A 19,020-nucleotide genomic window follows, 5' to 3' on the forward strand; every position below is an offset into this window, starting at 1 on the left:
CAAGTTCAAATATGAGGCTAACAACAGAGCTAGAATAAGAACCCAGGTCTTCCAACTCCCAACCTAGCACCCTTTCCATTGTTTTCTCACCCATTATTGACCAATAATTGACTCATTTCTTAATTTTCTCTATGAGTCTCAGGGAAATTGTTATATAAGTAGGGGCTATTCATGTATCTCTTTAAAAAGAGACATTGTGGGATAACATTTCATCGCCTGAGCTATTGTCCATGGTGAACATACCCATACTGTAAACTCTGTTTGAGAATATTCAAGTAAAGAAATCCATATGCCTCAGAAGCATATTTAACAATAGGACCAGAGCCATTGATAATGGTTTTGTTGTGTGCTTTCACTAATAGTATCCAATAGCCATCATAAGATTATAGATGAGCACAAAGATAAAATGACTTCTTTGAGAAGTGAAAAAAGCTGTTTGCCTTAACTTCATTGCCTGTATTATATCTTGAGAGATCCATGTTTGTAAGTCAAAATTAATAATATCTGTGCAAGTCAGAATTGAGCACATCCCTGTGGCAATAATTAGGTTAAAAATATTTGATTTTCTTCTTCCCTCCTCTTAACATGGAAAATTTAAGGAAAACAGAGGAAGGAAAGTCAATGCAATTCACAATTGGGAAAAGGAAAGAGCAAGAGATTTTTGAGAATTACAAATATATAATAATGTTAATTATAACTATTTACTCTTTTTTACTTTTTAATTTAATTTTACATTTAAAATTACTAATTACTATTACTAATTAAAACTAACATTTAATAATGTTAATAATACATTAAATTCCCTTTCTTGAATGCAAAAGATAACACACTTCACTTTAGCAACCATCTTTTATTCACAAAATTTTCTTTGAGTATTACATTCAAGAGATGTTAGGAGTCTAAAAGAAGCTTCCATCATGAAGATGAGGAAATTGGTCAAGGTAAAGGAATTTAAAGCTCTTCAACTAAAAAAGTTTATTTTAGTGACTCTATATAATGACCTCAATAAGTAGATCAGTAAAGGTAAAGTTTTCAATGATTCAATAATGATTATTAGTATTAGTAAACCAGAGAGAGAAGATGCACATGAGGATTGGAATGAAAAGCATAGTAATGGAAAGAATGCTAGATAGCCCAAGAACTAAGAGGGATCTGACCTTTGGCTTCTTTGATTTAAAATTTAGACAACCAGAAATATTTGGGTCAAAGAGAAGCAGAGCACAATTCAGTATATTATTAGACAGCCTCTAGGAGAATATGGGGAAAGAACAGGGCTTTTCTTTGAACTTGCCTTAATCTTTAAGGATACGAGTATAACCTTAGCCTCAGTTGAGTCTTCTGCTCTAAAAAACTAATGTTTGCTTCCTTATCAATCACAGTTGTCAGATTTTCTTTTCCTTCTTTAAAAAAAAAATTAATTTTCCCCCAATGACATGTGAAATCAGTTTCCAACATTTAAAAAATAATTTTGAGTCTCAAATTCTCATCCTCCTCTCCTTCCTTTCTATATAAGCCCCTCCAAACCCCCTCTGATATGGTAAACAATGTAATATAGATTTTACATGTACCATCATGTAAAACACCTTCCCATATTAATCCTGTTGTGGAAGGAAACTTGATCAACAACAATAAAAAAACTAGCAAAGAAAGTGATAAAAGTTTGCTTTAGTCTGGATTCAGACACCTTCAGTTTTTTTTTTCTCTAGACACAGATGGCATTTTAAAAAAATCATGAATCTTTTTTGTATTCTTTTGGATTATTGTATTGCTGAAGATAGATTCCACTGCAATCATATGCTATAACTTATTCATCCACTTCACAATTGATGGATATCCCCTCACTTTCCAATGCTTTACTCTAACAGAAAGAGCTACTTTAAATATTTTTGTACATGTAGATTCTTCCCCTACATTTTTTTTTATTTCTTTGGGATACAAAACTAGTAATGGTATTGCTGGGTCAACAGGAATGTACTGTTTTATAATCCTTTGGGCATAGCTCCAAATTTTTCTCCAGTATGGTTGAATCAGTTCACAATTCCCCTAACAATGTATTTGAATTTCAATTTTCCAAAATCCCCTCCAAGTTTTGGCATTTTCCTTTTCTATCATAATAGCCAATCTGATAAGTATGGGGTGATACCTCAGAGTTGTTTTAATTTCTATTTCTCGAATTAATAGTGATTTAGAGCATTTTTTGCATGACTTGAGAGAGTTTTACTTACTTTGTCAGAGAACTGCCTGTTCATATCCTTTAGCCATTTATCAACAGGATAATGACTTTTATTCTTATACATTTGGCTCATTATGTATTTGAGAAATAAGTCCTTTATTAAAGACTTATTATAAAATGATTTTAACCATTAATATTACTGTGTATTACTCTCCATCTGATTTTCCCCTCTAGACTTTTCTTTCACCTTTCCTTCCATCTATCCTCAAAGTATTTAGCTTCTGATCACCATATCCCCCAATCTGCTGTCTTTTTTATCAGCCCCTCCCCACTTCTCTTATCACTATTCCCTCCTATTTTCCTATAAAGTAAGGTAGATTTCTATACCCAATTGATCATGAATGTTGTTCCCTTCTTTTTTTGCCAATTTCAATGAGAATAATTTACTCCATTCTATTTCTTCCTTTCCCCTACTTCCAATGCATTCCTCTTTCTGATCCCTTAAGTTGATTTTGTTAGATATCCTCCCATCATATTCAACTCAGACCCTTGCCTTCTGTCTATGTATTACTTCTAACTCTATTACTCCTGCCCAAAAATAGTGCCTCAATTTTGTCACATTCCCTCCAATATTTATTATTTTCTTTTACTGTCATACTGGCCAATCTGATAGATGTGAAGTGGCACTTCAGAGTTGTTTTAATTTGCATTTCTCTAATCAGGAAGTATTTATAACATTTTCTCATATGATTATTGATAGTTTAGATTTCTTCATCTGAAAACTGCCTATTCATATCCTTATGATGCCTTTATGATGATGAAATACTGAGGAATTACAAGAGTCTTCTTTAACATGTAGGTATGTAAACAATTTAACTTTATTGAATGCCTTTCCTATTTGCCTTTTTATGCTTCTCTTGAATCTTGTTTTTGAGGATCAAATTTTCCATTTGTCTCTTTTCATCAGCAATGTTTGAAAACCTGCTATGTCGATCAATGTCCATTTTTCCCCTGAAGGATTATGTTTGATTTTGCTGGGGAAGTGATTCCTGGTCGAAGCCTTAGATACTTTGCCCTCTAGAATATCATATCACAGGCCCTCTGATTCTTTAATGTAGAAGCTACTAAATCTGGTTTTATTCTAACAATGCATTGCTCCATAATATTTGGTTTTTTTCTCTTTGCGATATTTTCTCCTTGACCTGGGAGTTCTAGAATTTGGCTAAAATATTCCCGGGAATTATACTTTTAGGAGATAATTGGTGGATTCTTTTGATTTCTCTTTTACCTTCTCATTCTAGAATTTGAAGGCAGTTTTCCTTGCCTTCGTAAGTTCTCAGAATTGTCCTGGATCATTGTACTACTATTAGAAGCAAAGTCTATCATATTCAATCATTCCACAATATTGTAGTTACTGTGTATAATGATTTCCTGGTTCTGCCTATTTCACTCTGCATCAGATCCCATAGGTCTTTCCAGCTCTTTCTGAAATCATCCTGTTCATCATTCCTTATAGCAGAATGGTATTCCATCATCATCATGTACAATTTATTCAGACATTTCCCAAATGAGGGATATCCCTTTAGTTTCCAATTTTTTGCCCTCACAAAAAGAGCAGTTCTAAATATTTTTGTACAAACAGGTCCTTTCCCATTTTTTTTCTGTATTTGGGATACAGACATAGTAGTGGTATTACTGGATCAAAAAGTATGCATTCTTTTATAGCCCATTAAGAAAATTCCAAATAGCCCTCCAAAATGATTAGATTGGTTCACAAATCCATCAACAATGTAATGGTGCCCCAATTTTGTCACATTCCCTCCAATATTTATTATTTTCTTTTACTGTCATACTGGCCAATCTGATAGATGTGAAGTGGTACCTCAGAGTTGTTTTAATTTGCATTTCTCTAATCAGGAAGGATTTTTAACATGTTTTCATAAAATTATTGATAGTTTAGATTTCTTCATCTGAAAACTGCCTATCCATATCCCTTGACCATTCATCAACTGAAGAATGTCTTGAAGTCTTAGGTTTTTTTTATATATATTTTTGAGAAATGAGACCTTTATAAGAGAATTTGTTATAAAGAATTTTCCCCCAATTTGTTGTTCCCAGTTCCCTCCTAATCTTGGTTGCTTTGGTTTTGTTTATACAAAACATTTTTAATTTAATATAATCAAAATTATTCATTTTATATCCTATAATGTTCTCTATATCTTATTTGGCCATAAATTCTTACCTTCTCCATAAATCTAATAAGTAAACTATTCCATGTTCCCCTAATTTATTTATAATATCACTCTTTGTATTTAAATCATATACCCATTTTGACCTTATATTGGTATAAGGTGTGAGATATTGACCTAAACCTAATTTTTGCCATACCTTTTTTCCAATTTTCTCAGCAGTTTTTGTCAAACATGGAGTTCTTATCCCAAAAGCTGGAATCTTTGGATTTATCAAACACTTGACTGCTGAGGTCATTTACCTCTAGTGTATTCCATTGATCCACTCTTCTATTTCTTAGATTATTTTGATGATTACTACTTTGTGGTAGAGTTTAAAATATGGTACTGCTAGGCCACTATCCTTCAGATTCTTTTTATTAGTTCCCTTGATATTCTTGACCTTTTGTTCTTCCAGATGAATTTTGTTACTATTTTTTATAATTTTATAAAAGTTTGTTGGTAGTTTGATTGGTATAGCACTGAATAAGTAAATTAATTTAGGTGAAATTGTTTTATTATATTATTTCAGCATACCCATGACAATATTTTTCTAATTATTTTTTATTTAGTTTTTTTTTTTGTCTGTGAAGTGTTTTGCAATTGTGTTCACATAATTTCTGAATTTATCTTGGCAAATAGATTCCGAAGTATTTTATGTTGCCTAGAGTGATTTTAAATGGAATTTCTCCTTCTAACTCCTGCTGCTGAGTTTTATTGGAAGTATATGGAAATGCTGGTGATTTCTACGAGTTTATTTTTATCTTGCAACTTTGCTGAATTTTAATTATTTCAAACAGTTTTTTAGTTGATTTTCTCAGATTCTCTAAGGATGCCACCATATTATCTGCATAGAATGATAGTTTAGTATTCTTATTGCCTACTTTAATTTACTCAATTTCTTTTTCTTCTCTAATTGCTAAAGGTAGCATTTCTAGTACAATATTAAACAATTGTGGTGATAATTTGAATTCTTGCTTCACTTCTGATTTTATTGGGGAGACTTCTCACTAATACCCATTGCAGATGACACTTGCTGATTGTTTTTAAAAAAAATACTCACTGTTTTAAGAAAAGGCCCTTTTATTCCTATGTTTTCTATTTTTTTTCCCTATAGGAATGTGTGTTCTATGTTGTCAAAGGCTTTTTCTACATTTATTGAGATAATCATGCAATTTCTGCTAGTTTGATTATTGATATAGATAATTATGCAGATGATTTTCCTAATATTAAAGAAGCATTATATTCCTGGTATAAATCTCACCTGGTTATAGTGAATAATCCTTGTGATATATTGCTATAGTCTCTTAGCTAGTATTTTATTTAAGATTTTTGCATCAATGTTCATTAAGGAAATTGGTCTGTAATTTTCTTTCTCCACTTTTGGTCTTCCTGGCTTTGGTATCAGCACCATATTTGTGTCATAAAATAATTTGGTAAGACTCCTTTTATTATTTTACCAAATAGTTTATATAGTATTGGACTAATTGTTCTTTAAATATTTGCTAAAATTTACTTGTGAATCCATCTAACTTGGGATTTTTTCTTGGGGAGTTCATGGATGGCTGGCTCAATTTCTTTTTCTTGTAATAATTTAAGTATTCTACTTCCTAGAATCTAGGCAATTTATATTTTTTGTAAATATTCATCCATTTTCATCTTAGATTATGAGATATATTGTCATATAATTGGGCAAAATAACCCCTAATAATTGCTTTAATTTCCTCTTTATTAGAGGTGAAATTGCCCTTTTCATTTTTGATGATGGTAATTTGATATTCTTCTTTCTTTTTTTAAATCAAATTAACCAATACTCCATCTATTTTATTTGCCTTTTTGTAGAACCAGCTCCTGGTCTTATTTATTAGTTTAACAGTTCTTTAACTTTTAATTTTATTAATTTCTCCTTTGATTTTTTTAGGATTTCCAATTTAGTATTTAATTGGGGATTTTTAATGTGATCTTTTTCTAGGTTTTTTAGTTGCATGCCCAATTCATTGAATGGCTTTTTCTCTATTTTATTGATATAATTATTCAGGGATGTAACATAGCTTTGGTTATGTAGAAAGGAAATTAAACTGACAGTTTGTGGGGGAAGGGGCCAACTGGGAGTGGCAGTTGGGTCTTGTGACTAGCACTTCCTGCCGAGTGGGGACTTGCTTCCGGGGGTTGGAGGAGGAACGAGCTTATCAGCCCAGTCTGGTGTGGTGTGCCTCTTTCTTGGTTCAGCCTGAAGATTCAAGTGCAATCTCTTCTGAAGGTTAGAATTGTTCTTGTTTGCTTTCTGTCTACTGCTAAGATTCTAAAAATACAAAACTGGACTGATATAGAGTAGAGGGGAGTGGAAGAACCCTCGGCCAGCCTCTGGCCTGGCCTCAACTCTGAAGCTGAGGAAAGAGCTCCAATTCCAACTGGTTATTAATAACCAACTGGTTATTAAACTGTAAATTATTTGAATTCGCAGTGAGATAAGTGGACTATCTTTTCTGGTCATAGAGGGAGCTGAACTTCAGTTTCAGTCATTCAAAGACAAACAGATCTCATTGGACCTCTGCTGTTTCCTCTCAGCAGGGGGCATCTCCCTCCCTTGCCTCACCAGGCAGTATACCCTCTCTCCCCTTAACTCCTCATTACCCCTATACAAACCTCCCATTATTCCCCATTTTCCAATCCTATTTCCATTCTCAATAAATATTACAGTTATATTCCATAAATTTTGATATATTGTCTCCTCATCATCATTCTCAGTGAAATCAGTGATTGCTTCTATGAATTATTCTTTGACCCACCCATTCTGAGGAATTATATTATTTAGTTTCCAATTAATGTTTAATTTGCCTCTCCAGGAACCCTAATTGATTATAATTTTATTGCATTGTGACCTGAAAAAGTTACATTTATTATTTCTGCTTTCCTGCATTTAGTTGTGAAGTTTTTAAGTACTCATACATAGTCAATTTTTGTATGTTTACTATATGCTACTGAAAAGATGAATTCCTTTTTATCTCTATTCAATCTTCTCCAGACATCTATTAAAACTAACTTTTCTAAAATTTAATTCATTTCCCTTACTTATTTATTTTTTGCTTAGATTTATCTAGTTCTTATAGGGAAAGGTTAAGGGTGCCCATTAGTATAGTTTTACTGTATATTTCCTGTATAAGTTCCTTTTATTTCTCCTTTAAAAATGTGGATGCTATACTATTTGTTACATATATGTTAAGTACTGATATTTCTTCATTGTCTATACTACCTTTTATCAAGATATAATTATCCATCCCTCTCTTTAAATCAGATCTAGTTTTGCTTTAGCTTTGTCTGATATTAATTGTTATTCCTGCTTTTTTCATTTCAGTTGAAGCCCAATAGATTCTGCTCCAGTCTCTTACCTTTACCCTTTGTGTTGAAAGGGGGAAATTTGGGTAAAATGTGAAGGGCCAGAAATGAGAATACAGGAGTGTGCTGTATGTAGAAAATAGAATGTAAGAGGGAGCTTAGAATTCTGAGTGAGGGGATTCTGGAAATCTGTAACTGGCAGTTGGGAGAGGAGTGAGGTGTTTGTTGAGGAAAACACATCTGCTGAGTTTAGCTCTTTCCAAATTGAGTGGGAAATCTACTCAAATTGCCTACTTTGGTTCCTGTTGTTCCAGATTGATCCCAGACATCTCAGTGATATCTTATTGACTCCCAAGAAGACCCTAACAGTGAAATTGACTTGGACTTCTGAGTTACCTCAAGTAGGCTGAGGCTACAGACTGTGGTGACTAAGTCATTTCTGTCAACATCCTCCTGATTGATCTGAACTTAATTCAACAACTGTTTGGATGGGCTTAGCTTAGTTTATTTAAACAGAAAGGTGGGAATTAGTCAGAGAGGAAGACAGAGTAGGTCCAACAGTGTTGGACACAATAGAGACTCATGAGGGTCAGAGGGAACTGGGATAGATATATTTAGGAAAAAATTAGGGACTTTCCTAGCCCACCACCTTCCTTATTATCATGAATATCAACTTTAATAAATCTACTTTTGTTTACAAGAAAATCAGATAATATTTATTGATGAACTCCAGGCCTAAGAGTATCCATATTGCCCTAGACCAGGAAGGAGCAGCTAAACAGTAACAAGACTCAACTAACCTTTTCCTGGTCCAACTTGCCATTTAATGGTATCTACCTGCCTCAAGTGTGTTTCTTGTAAATAACATATGATAATGTGAGTGAAAAATCCCCTATTCTTTTATATGAGGATTAGAGATTAATGTTAGTAATAGTCTTCAGAGTCATAATAATAATTCTAAGCATAAATGATTATTTCTGTAGAACCTTTGTGATTATTTTAGCATGTTTTTTAAAGTTTATTTATTTAATTAATTAATTTAAAATATTTTTCCATGGTTACATGATTCATGTTCTTTCCGTCCCCTCCTCCCACCCCTTCCTATAGCCAACAAGCAATTTCACTGGGTTTTATATGTGTCGTTGATCAAGACCTATTTCTATATTATTAGTATTTGTACTAAGGTCATCGCTTAAAGTCTACATCCCCAACCACATTCCCATAGAACCATGTGATCAATTAGTTGTTTTTCTTCAATGTTTCCACCCCCACAGTCCTTTCTCTGGATGTGGATAGCATTCTTTCTCATAAGTCCCTCAGAATTGTCCTGGATCATTCCATTGCTTCTAGTAGAGAAGACCATTACATTCAATTGTTCACAGTGTGTCAGTCTCTGTGTACAATGTTCTCCTGGTTCTGCTCTTTTCACTTTGCATCAATTCCTGAAAGTTGTTCCAATTCACATGGAATTTCTCTAGTTCATTATTACTTTTAGCACAATAGTATTCCATCACTAACAGATACCACAATTTGTTCAGCCAATCAAATGGCATCCCCTCAATTTTCTAATTTTTTGCCACCACAAAGAGCATGGCTATAAATATTTTTGTACAAGTATTTTTCCTTATTATCTCTTTGGGTTATAAACCCAGCAGTGGTATTACTGGATCCATAAGTTTTAAAGTAAGATAACTGCTTGAATATAGCTAATCATTGTTAGCATAGGTCTCAGTTTTAAGCTTAACTTTAAAATTGCTATATCATTCACCCTCAGTAATCATGGTCTTGAACTTGTGACTGGGTCTTCATTAGCACAGAGATTTTTTCCTCAGTTAGAAGCCTGGTGACACTCCTTCACTTTTGTATACAGCCTAGTATACATCATCAGGCGTTTGCCCCACTTGGGGATCTGGCACCTCGTCCTTACCCTGGTCATCTTAGTAAACATCATTCTTGACATCATTAGGCTTAGGACATAGGGTTCAGGCTCCCCCACTCCCTCTTGTCTATCAAGAGACTTATTTTACCAATGAGAAGAATTTCCCGATTACTTCAGCCAATTCATATCTCTCTAGTTTTATCACTGTCTTGGATTATTTGACAAATATTATATTCTTGGGGTATAAAAGAAGTCCTCTCACAAGGCTTGGAGTCTTTTGGTCTTGACAAGAATTTGAGCTTTATTGTGATACCAGCCCTCTAATAATAAATCTATTTCTTTTTGGCTTGGAAACTCAGTTTCTCTTATTTATATTCCTGTGGTTAGAAATTACACAACAATAGGTTTCTGGTTTCTAATTAACTCTGCTATCTGCTTCCATTTTATGGGTGAGTTCATCCCATTTACATTCACAGTTATGATAACCATCTGTGTATTCCCCTACATCTTCCCCTCCGCTCCTCTCTTTATTTTCACACGTGTTTTTCTTTTAATCATTCCCTCCTTGTCCCCTCTCTTATATTACTCCCCTACCTATCACCATCCTTCTTATTCACCTTCTACTTCTTTACAGTGTCTTTTAATAACCCCCTCCCAACTTCTCCCTCCTTCATATTACTCCCCTCCCCAACATCCCTTTATTCATTCCCCTTCTACTTTTCTATATGATAAGATAGGATTCTATACCCCAAACAATCTGGCTTTTCTTCCCTTTTAGAGACAATTTCAATGAGAGCTAGGTTTAAGTTTTACCCATCACCACACTTATCCTCCCCTCTGTTGTAATAGTGTTCCCACCCACCACTTCACCTCTTTATGTGATATCATTTACCTCATTTTACTTCTCCCTTCCAATCTCTCTTCATAAAATCCTCTTTTTCATCCCTAGTGTTGTTTTTTACATATCATCCTAAACAACTTACTGCAACATCCTCTGTCTATGTATACTTCTTCTAACTATGATAATGATAAAAATTGTTTTTAAGTTACAGATATCAACTTGCCATATAGGAATATAAACAATTTGACCTCATTGAAGCCTTTGATTTTTTTTTCTTTTTTGTATTTACTTTTTTATGATTCTCTTGTATTTTGTACGTGGACATCATATTTTCTGTTTGTCTTGTCTTTTCTTCAGGAATGCTTGGAAATTTTCTATTTCATTAAATGACCATATTCTCCTGTGAAAGCATATAGTCAGTTTTGATAGATAAGTGCCTCTTGGTTGTAAAGTCAATTCCCTTGTCATCCAGAAAATCCATATCCCAAGCCTTCTGTTTCTTCAGTTTGGAAGCTGCCAGATTCTGTGTAATCCTGCCTGGGGCTGCATGACATCTGAATTGTTTCTTTCTGGCTGCTTTCAGTATTTTCTCCTTGACCTGGGAGCTCTTGAAGTTGGTGATAGCATTCCTATGAGTTAGAATTTGAGGATTTATTACAGATGATCTGCCCATTCTTTCAATCTCTATTTTGCCCTCTTTTTCAAGAATATAAGGGTAGTTTTCTTGGATAATTTCTTGTAATAGGATGTCTAGGCATTTTTTGTGTGTCATGAATTACACATAGTCCCCTAATTCCTCAGTTGTCTCTACTGGATCTATTTTCCATATCAATTGTTTTTTCAATGAAATATTTCACATTTTCCTCATTTTTTCATTCTTTTGATCTTGTTTTATTATTTCTTGATGTCTCACAAAGTTATTAGTTTCTATTTGCCCAATTCTAATTTTTAAAGACTGAATTTCTTCCATGACCTTTTGATCCTCCTTTTAAATTTGGTCCATTCTAGTTTGCAAGGAATTCTTCTTTCTTGGATTATTTTGCCTCTTTTTCCAGTAGGGAAAATCTGTTGTTGTTGGGGTTTTTTATCTTTTCTTCATTGTTTTATTTTATGCCTCTTTTTCTAATTAACCATTTTGCTTTTTAAGCTGTTATTTTCTTTTTGCATTACTTTCATTTCTTTTCCCCATTTTTCTTCAATCTATGTTATTTGATTTTTTTATTCTGTTTTGAGTTCTTCCAGAGCTTGAGACTAATTCCTGTTTTTCTTTGAAGTTTTGTATGTGATTGCTTGACCCTCACCATTCCTGCTTGATTCTGTGCTTTGTTCTTTGTCACCATAGAAATTTCCTAGGGTTAGGAGTTTCTTTTGCTGTTTGTTCATTTTCCCAGCCTTTTTTCCCCATATAAAGGGAATTATGAAAGCTGGTGATTCTGTCTCCTCTTCCACTAGCTTGCAGGGCTTAGCATTGTGAGATGTTTTGCCCTGGGGCTAGGTCTTCATCTCAGCACTGACTTTATAGTACCCAGCACTACAAACTTCCAGGTCTCACTGCAGGCTGGTGCTAAGGCCTGGTGCCAGGGACTTCAATGGGTAAGTTTGAGGATCTCTTCTGTTGGTATAAGCCAGGCCCTATGACCCTGAAGTTGGCCTTTGCCTAGTCTTTGAATCTGGCACAGTAGGTGTATGTGTGTGTGTGTGTGTGTGTGTGTGTGTGTGTGTGTGAGTGTGAGGAGGGTCAGCCAGCACTCCTCTGTGCACAATTTTGCTTCCAGTTCCCATTTATCTCATGAAAATAAAATCTCTCTGTCTACATTTCAAGTTGTGTTCATCAAGAGATCCCCCTCACTCCAACTTGGTGTTGGTTTTTGACTCCTGTCATTCCAAGGATCTTTTTAAAGATTGGTTTTGAGGGACTGTCTGGGTAGTTTCATTGCAACTAAGCTGCCATCTTGGCTCTGCCTCCTTGCTACAGTCTTTTATTCATTTAATTGATGAATTTAAAATATTTTTACATGGTTACATGATTTGTGTTCTTTCCCTTCCCTCCTTCCTTCCCACTCCCATAGCCATTGAGCAATTTTACTGGGTTTTACATATACCATTGATCAAGACATATTTGCATATTATTAATATTTGTAATAGAGTGATTATTTAGAGTTTACATCCCCATTCCCCCAATCATATCTCCATCAAACCATGTGATCAAGCAAATGTTTTTTTTTTTTCCTGTGTTTATGCTCCCACAGTTCATTCTTTGGATGTGGATAGCATTCTTTCTCATAAATCCCTTGGAATTGTCTTGGATCATTGCACTAGTGCTAGAAGAGAAGTCTATTACATTCAATTGTGTCATTGTATGTCAGTCCCTATATACAATGTTCTCCTGGTTCTGCTCCTTTCACTCTGCATCAATTCCTGGAGGTTGTTCCAGTTCACATGGAATTACATCAGTTCATTATTTATTTTAGCACAATAGTATTCCATCACCATCAGATACCATAATTTGTTCAGGCATTCCCCAATTGATGGACACCCCCTCATTTTCTAACTTTTTGCCACCACAAAGACTGTGGCTATGAATACTTTTGTGCAAATCTTTTCCCCTATTATTTCTTTGGGGTACAAACCCAACAGCAGTATTACTGGATCAAAGGATATGCATTCTTTTAAAGCCCTTTGGGCATAGTTCCAAATTGCCTTCCAGAATGGTTGGATCAATTCACAACTCTACCAGCAATACATTAGTGTCCCAATTTTGCCACATTCCCTCCAGCATTCTTTCTACATTCTTGAAAGATGATGTCTGAGCTCATTTTTTGATCATCACTTTAAGGTAGTACAATAAATTATCTCTAGTGGATTTGTTTTCTAGATCAGTCATTTTTCCAATGACATATTTTACATTTTCTTCTGTTTTCATTCTTTTGATTTTGATTGTTTCTTAATGATTAGTGGATTCATTAGCTTCTACCTGGAAAATTCTAATTTTTAAAGCTTGAGTTTCTTGAATAACTTGTGTACCTTCTTTTCCATTTGTCCAATTATGTTTTTTCAAATAGTTCTTTTCCTCAGTGAATTTTTGTACCTCTTTTTCCATTTGACCAATTCTAATTTTCAATAAGCTCTTCTCTTCAATGGATTTCTGAGCCTCTTTTACCAATTTGTCTATTCTATTTATAAAGCTATCATTTTTCTTTGGTATTTTTTGTGTTTCCTTTACCAAGCTGTTGAATCTATTCTCATGATTTTCTTGTGTTACTCTTATTTCTTTTAAAATTTTTCTTCTCTTATTTGATTTTTACAATTCTTTTTGAGATACTCAACCAATTCTTTCTGGGCTTGAAACCAATTCATTTTTTTTTCTTGGAGGCTTTGAGTGCAACAGTATTGACTTTGTTGTTTTCTGAGTTTTTGTTTTGTTCTGTCCTGTTACCAAAATAACCTTCTATATTGACTTTCTTTTGTTGTTGTTGCTCATTTTCTAGCCTTTTTTTCCTCTAAACTTAAAGAACTGTTAAAGATGCTTTATGTTTCTGTGGTAAAGGGAGTATTGTTCCAAGGTTCTAGTTCTTTGGGTAATTGCCTTCAGAGCTAACTCTTGTGCTCCTTAAATTTTTAGGTCTTCCAATGAGGTATGATCTAAGGATAAATGAGTTTTCTACTCCCCTGACTTATGCACTGGTCTTTGAACAATTACAAGTACTATTTTCTACCTGGGAACTGTGACCAGCATCCCCTGCTCTAGTTCAGCCATAAGCACGGGTGGGTACTAGTGCTCCTCCTCACCCTGAGGCCACAACCCAGGACTATAATTGTTCAGGAGGGTCTATATACCATTTCCACATTCTTGGTTCTACTCTCTCTTTTCCTTCTTTTGCCAATTGCCCTGTAGTGCCAATTTTTTTTCAGCTCAGCTCTTGATATCTCCACTCTTTCTGTTCTGCTACAAGACTCTCAAAATCCTTAATCTTAAAAACTAGGTTGGTATTATAAAGATAATCCACAGAACATGACCAAATTTCAATTAGTCATTCTTACCACCATGTCAATGCCATGCCAATTCATCCATAGGCTTTTCCTACTTAATCTAAAATCTGATTAATAGTATGAAATTTATTCTCACCTGGTTTAGGTGTAAGGACATATACTCTTATCATTTACTTTAGATGGGGCAAGATGGTTTGATTAATTTAATCAATTAACCCACCACTTTTATGCTAACAAAAGTTACAGATGTTTGATGTCACAATTTAGTGCAGCAAGGATTAAAAATCTTTCCTTTCTTGGTGCATGATACAGTATGACCTTTCCTTCCTTTATATGTAAGCACAAATCATGAAGCAATATTAGAAATTTTACATAATCCTGCCCAGCTTCTTCAAATGAGTTGAAATGAACTGGGAGTAATTAGTGACTTTTTGGAGTATTTCTCTCAGCCTTTAGATGAAGGCTCTGTGCTGGTAAATATTTAACAACTTGAAAAAATTAATGTATTTCAAGACTTACCTTCAAATTTGATCTATTTTACTTATACTATTTTAACATCTAAACAAACAAGACAATAAATTAAGCCCTAATTTGTAGTGTTTCCTGATTTCTGAGCTCTAAATGATCACAATGAAAATTTAACAATCTGCCCTCACCAGTGAGTTCAAGCTGGTTCCAACACATCCCTGCTCTAGACCCACAGAAAATAGGGAATAGCACTTCTTATGTGCTATGTGGAAGAGAATAACAAAATGTGATATCACCAAAAGACAACATGGAATTAGGGGGAGACATCTTTCATAAGGCACAAGAATTTTTTTTTCTTTAAAACAGCAGGATATAATAAAGGAAGTTCAAGAAAAGATTCAAGAAATGGATCTATATTTTGAGCTCTGAAGCAGGTTGGATAGAGACAGCTATTTGGTGCCAAATTTGAGTGTGGCAGAGATTGAAAATGTTTCCTTGCTGTAGGAGCACTGGTCTTCTGGGAAAGGAAACAAACACCATCCATCTGCTAAAGGATGAAGAAAAGAGTGAGAAGGAAAGCTGCAGGAACAAAGAATTACACAAGCCAAAATAGTTAAGAGAGCAATGAGGAGCATAGAATGACTGTCATCTTCTATGAACTGAGGAAAAGTGCAGGAAGTGTGAACTGTGGAGCAGGATAGCCAAAGGGACCCAAGTCAGGAAGTAATGAATCTTCCTGGCAGCAGCTTCTGAGAGCAATGAAGGAGACTTGCAAGAAAATCAATGATGCACAGATAGCAATCCAGACAAGGACTGTATGGTAAGTTTCACCAATGTGGAGGAACAGTCCTGAAATGTGACCTGCCAGAACTTTACCCTAGGCAGTATTATAAAATGTTTAATCAGTATTTTGCAGCCCTCTGGGAAAAGAAAACATGCTTTTTTCCCTTTTTTATTTAAAAATATTTTTCCATGGTTACAGGATTCATGATTTCCCCCCTTCCAAAGCTGACAAGCAGTTCCACTGGTTTATATGTACATCATTGTTCAAAACCTATTTCTAGGGGAGTGAAAAAGATGTTATGTTCTATGGTCCCAAGATTAATTTTATCTATTATCTCTGACCTAACAATAAAATTTCCCATGCAAAACTTTGTGAAACTATGTGCTTCTAAAGGAAGTTGTTGTCTGGTTGGCCAGAAGTAGAGGAGAGTCTAAGACCAAAGTTAACATGATATCTAGATGGTAATAATGAGACAGAGAAGCAAGAAGATTCAAATGTAAATCTAGGTCCTTCATATCAAGTCAGAGCTTCTGCTGGGACAAGACTTACAATATACTGGAAGGAGATTGACTGGTTGGAATACATCTGGAAATGGAAGACTAGAATTATGAGAATGGATACCAAGTTACAAAAGAATGTGTTAGAACTGGGAATATTGATCCTGAAGAAGAGAAAACTTAAAACCTGGGGAAAACCTGGTCACCATCTTGAAGTATTTGAAAAATTATAATCTCCTTCATCCCAGAAGCCAATAGCTGTATAAAGGCATGTTTGACCTCACCTCAATGTCATCCGAAACTTCCTAATAATTGGAGCTGTCCAAAAAATTGAATGGATTGCTTTGGGAGTTCATCTACAATGGAAATCTAGTGGAAACTGGTGAACTACTTATGAGTGAGAAGGTAGAATAGATTCCAATTCAGAAACAGATTTTATTTAGATATTCTGATTCTAAGAGTCTGTATTATTAAACTATTCTTCAATTAAAAATCTTTTTTAGTGCCTTATTGAGACATGGAGACAGCCATAGGTTCATAAGCATCATGCCAGAAACAAATTAGTTCTGGAAGGTCTTATAGAGTTGGAATAGCTTTCCAAGAAGGCCTGGCAATGAATCATACATCTGTCATCTGAGATCCAGCCTAGCTAGGTTGAGAGAATCTCATCAGCAGAAGGTTTACCACCTGGTGATGAAATTTTGGTCAAAGAAATTTTGAAGACCATCACTTAAGTTACAGAGGAACCAAAATTTCATTATTGTAAATGTCTACTTCCATTAAACTTGTCAGAGTTAATAATTCTAGTGTTGCCCAATTGAGAGACTCATATTAATACATATTTAATATGAATCTTAAATAAGTTTACTTAAGGACAGGCATTTCATATACCACAATGCATAGTTTGTACATGTAAGATTTTGCTAAACATAATTAAGAATAATTTTAACGTTATTTTTCAAACTCTTAAGGATATAGATTTTTTGCCTTACAAAGTGTCCAGACTTCTTAACATTATAATTTGTCTTTTCCCATGCAATATGTATAGGTTAGAAGGAGAAACACCTATCAATTAAAGCTCCTAGTGCCAGAAACATGGAAGAATGGTATATGTCAAAGCTGTTGAAAATGTCTAAGATGAATATTTAAACAAGAAATGACATAAGCCATAACTGAAAGAATGCTCTCCTAGTGTAACTTTGGGAAAGAAAATAGGTTGACCTATGTATTTGTATTTCATCTTACACATTTGTCATGTTGCCTAATAGAACAAAATGGTTGGAAATTAAAATGTTGGAGGAAGTAAGAAGAAATGTAAATTAGTTTCATAACAGTCTGTTTATACAAGTCTTTACTTTGTTCGAATAACCCAGTTCTCAATGTTCTTAAAACTCATTTTGCCTGACACAGATGGAAAGAAAAGAGTTTTATTCCCTTTAAATAAACCATTTGGAAATGGTTCCTTAGACATCCTCAAATCATCCACCAGAATTCCAGAATATGGGCTATTTTTTCAAGAATAGGAAAATAATTCAAATATAGATAAACATTAAATATGAAATATATGAGCCTACATGAAATTGTATCTCATTTGTAAAATTGAACATTTTAATTCTGTAACATTCACAATTAAAAATATAGTAGTAAGAGGACTAACTCTGGAGTAAAAGGACCTAGATACAAATTCCCTTTCAAGCATTACTATCTGTGTGACCCTTGTCAAGTCACATGAGCCTAAGTTGGTGATCCAGTGAATAGAGGATACCAGCCTGTTCAAATCCAGTCTGAGATATTTATTGATTGTGTAACCCTAGATGAGTCACTTAACCCTATTTGTCTCCTTTTTTCATCTATAAAAAGTAATGGAGAGGACAGTGGCAAACTACTCCAGCAACTTTGCCAAGAAAATCCCAAATGGTGTCATGAGATTCAGATCAGACTGAAACAAGGGAAAACAACCAAAATTTGGAGAGACGAGGAAGCAAGAGAGGGCAGAGGAAGGGAGGAATCTACTAGATGGACTTCATGGTTTCCTTCTGCTATATCTAGATCTATGATCCTCTGACATACTATATGAAAAACTCAAAAATTAATCAATTTATTATATAAAAATTGTCAAAGTAATGAAACGTGGAAAAGATAGGCATTTTCTTCAGATCATTATTCTCTTAAAGGCGATTTTTAGGAGCAGCTATGTAGCACAGTGGATAGAGCACTAGACCAGGAGTTGGAAGGACCTGGGTTCAAGTCTGGCCTCACACATATCCTAGCTATGGGACCCCAGGCAAATCAATTAACCCTGATTACCTAACTCTTGCTGCTCTTCTGACTTTTAATTGATACTTAAGAAAAAGACTTAAAAAACAGGTAAATATTGAATGTTCATGAAAACCAAAATAAAACAGAGCTAACCTGGTATTGTTTCAGAAGAGTACTGAACCAATATTTTGGCAAAACTTATTTAACTTTGAGAATAAGTATTTTATATTTTATAAATTATTTTATCCTGCTTCCATATATGGTTGCTGAGTGGTGTCCAGGAAACAGAACTTGACAGCAGTATTTTCAGGGGGAAAAAATCCTTCAGAACAATAACAGAATCATCAGAGAAGGTTTCTAGCAATGGGCAAAGACATACTAAATCTAAGGACAAATATGATGATTGTCATTATTAAATTAAAGTTGAAAATAATGGCCCTTATAAGAAATGATGAGCTGGATGATTTCAGAAAATCTTTGAAACACTTGTATGAACTAATGCAAAGTGAAGCAAGCAGAACCAGGAGAACACTGAAAAATGACTAATAAGGAATGTTTTACTATA

The sequence above is a fragment of the Monodelphis domestica genome, chromosome 3 (genome assembly GCF_027887165.1).
Source record: "Monodelphis domestica isolate mMonDom1 chromosome 3, mMonDom1.pri, whole genome shotgun sequence".
In the NCBI taxonomy this organism is placed as follows: domain Eukaryota; kingdom Metazoa; phylum Chordata; class Mammalia; order Didelphimorphia; family Didelphidae; genus Monodelphis; species Monodelphis domestica.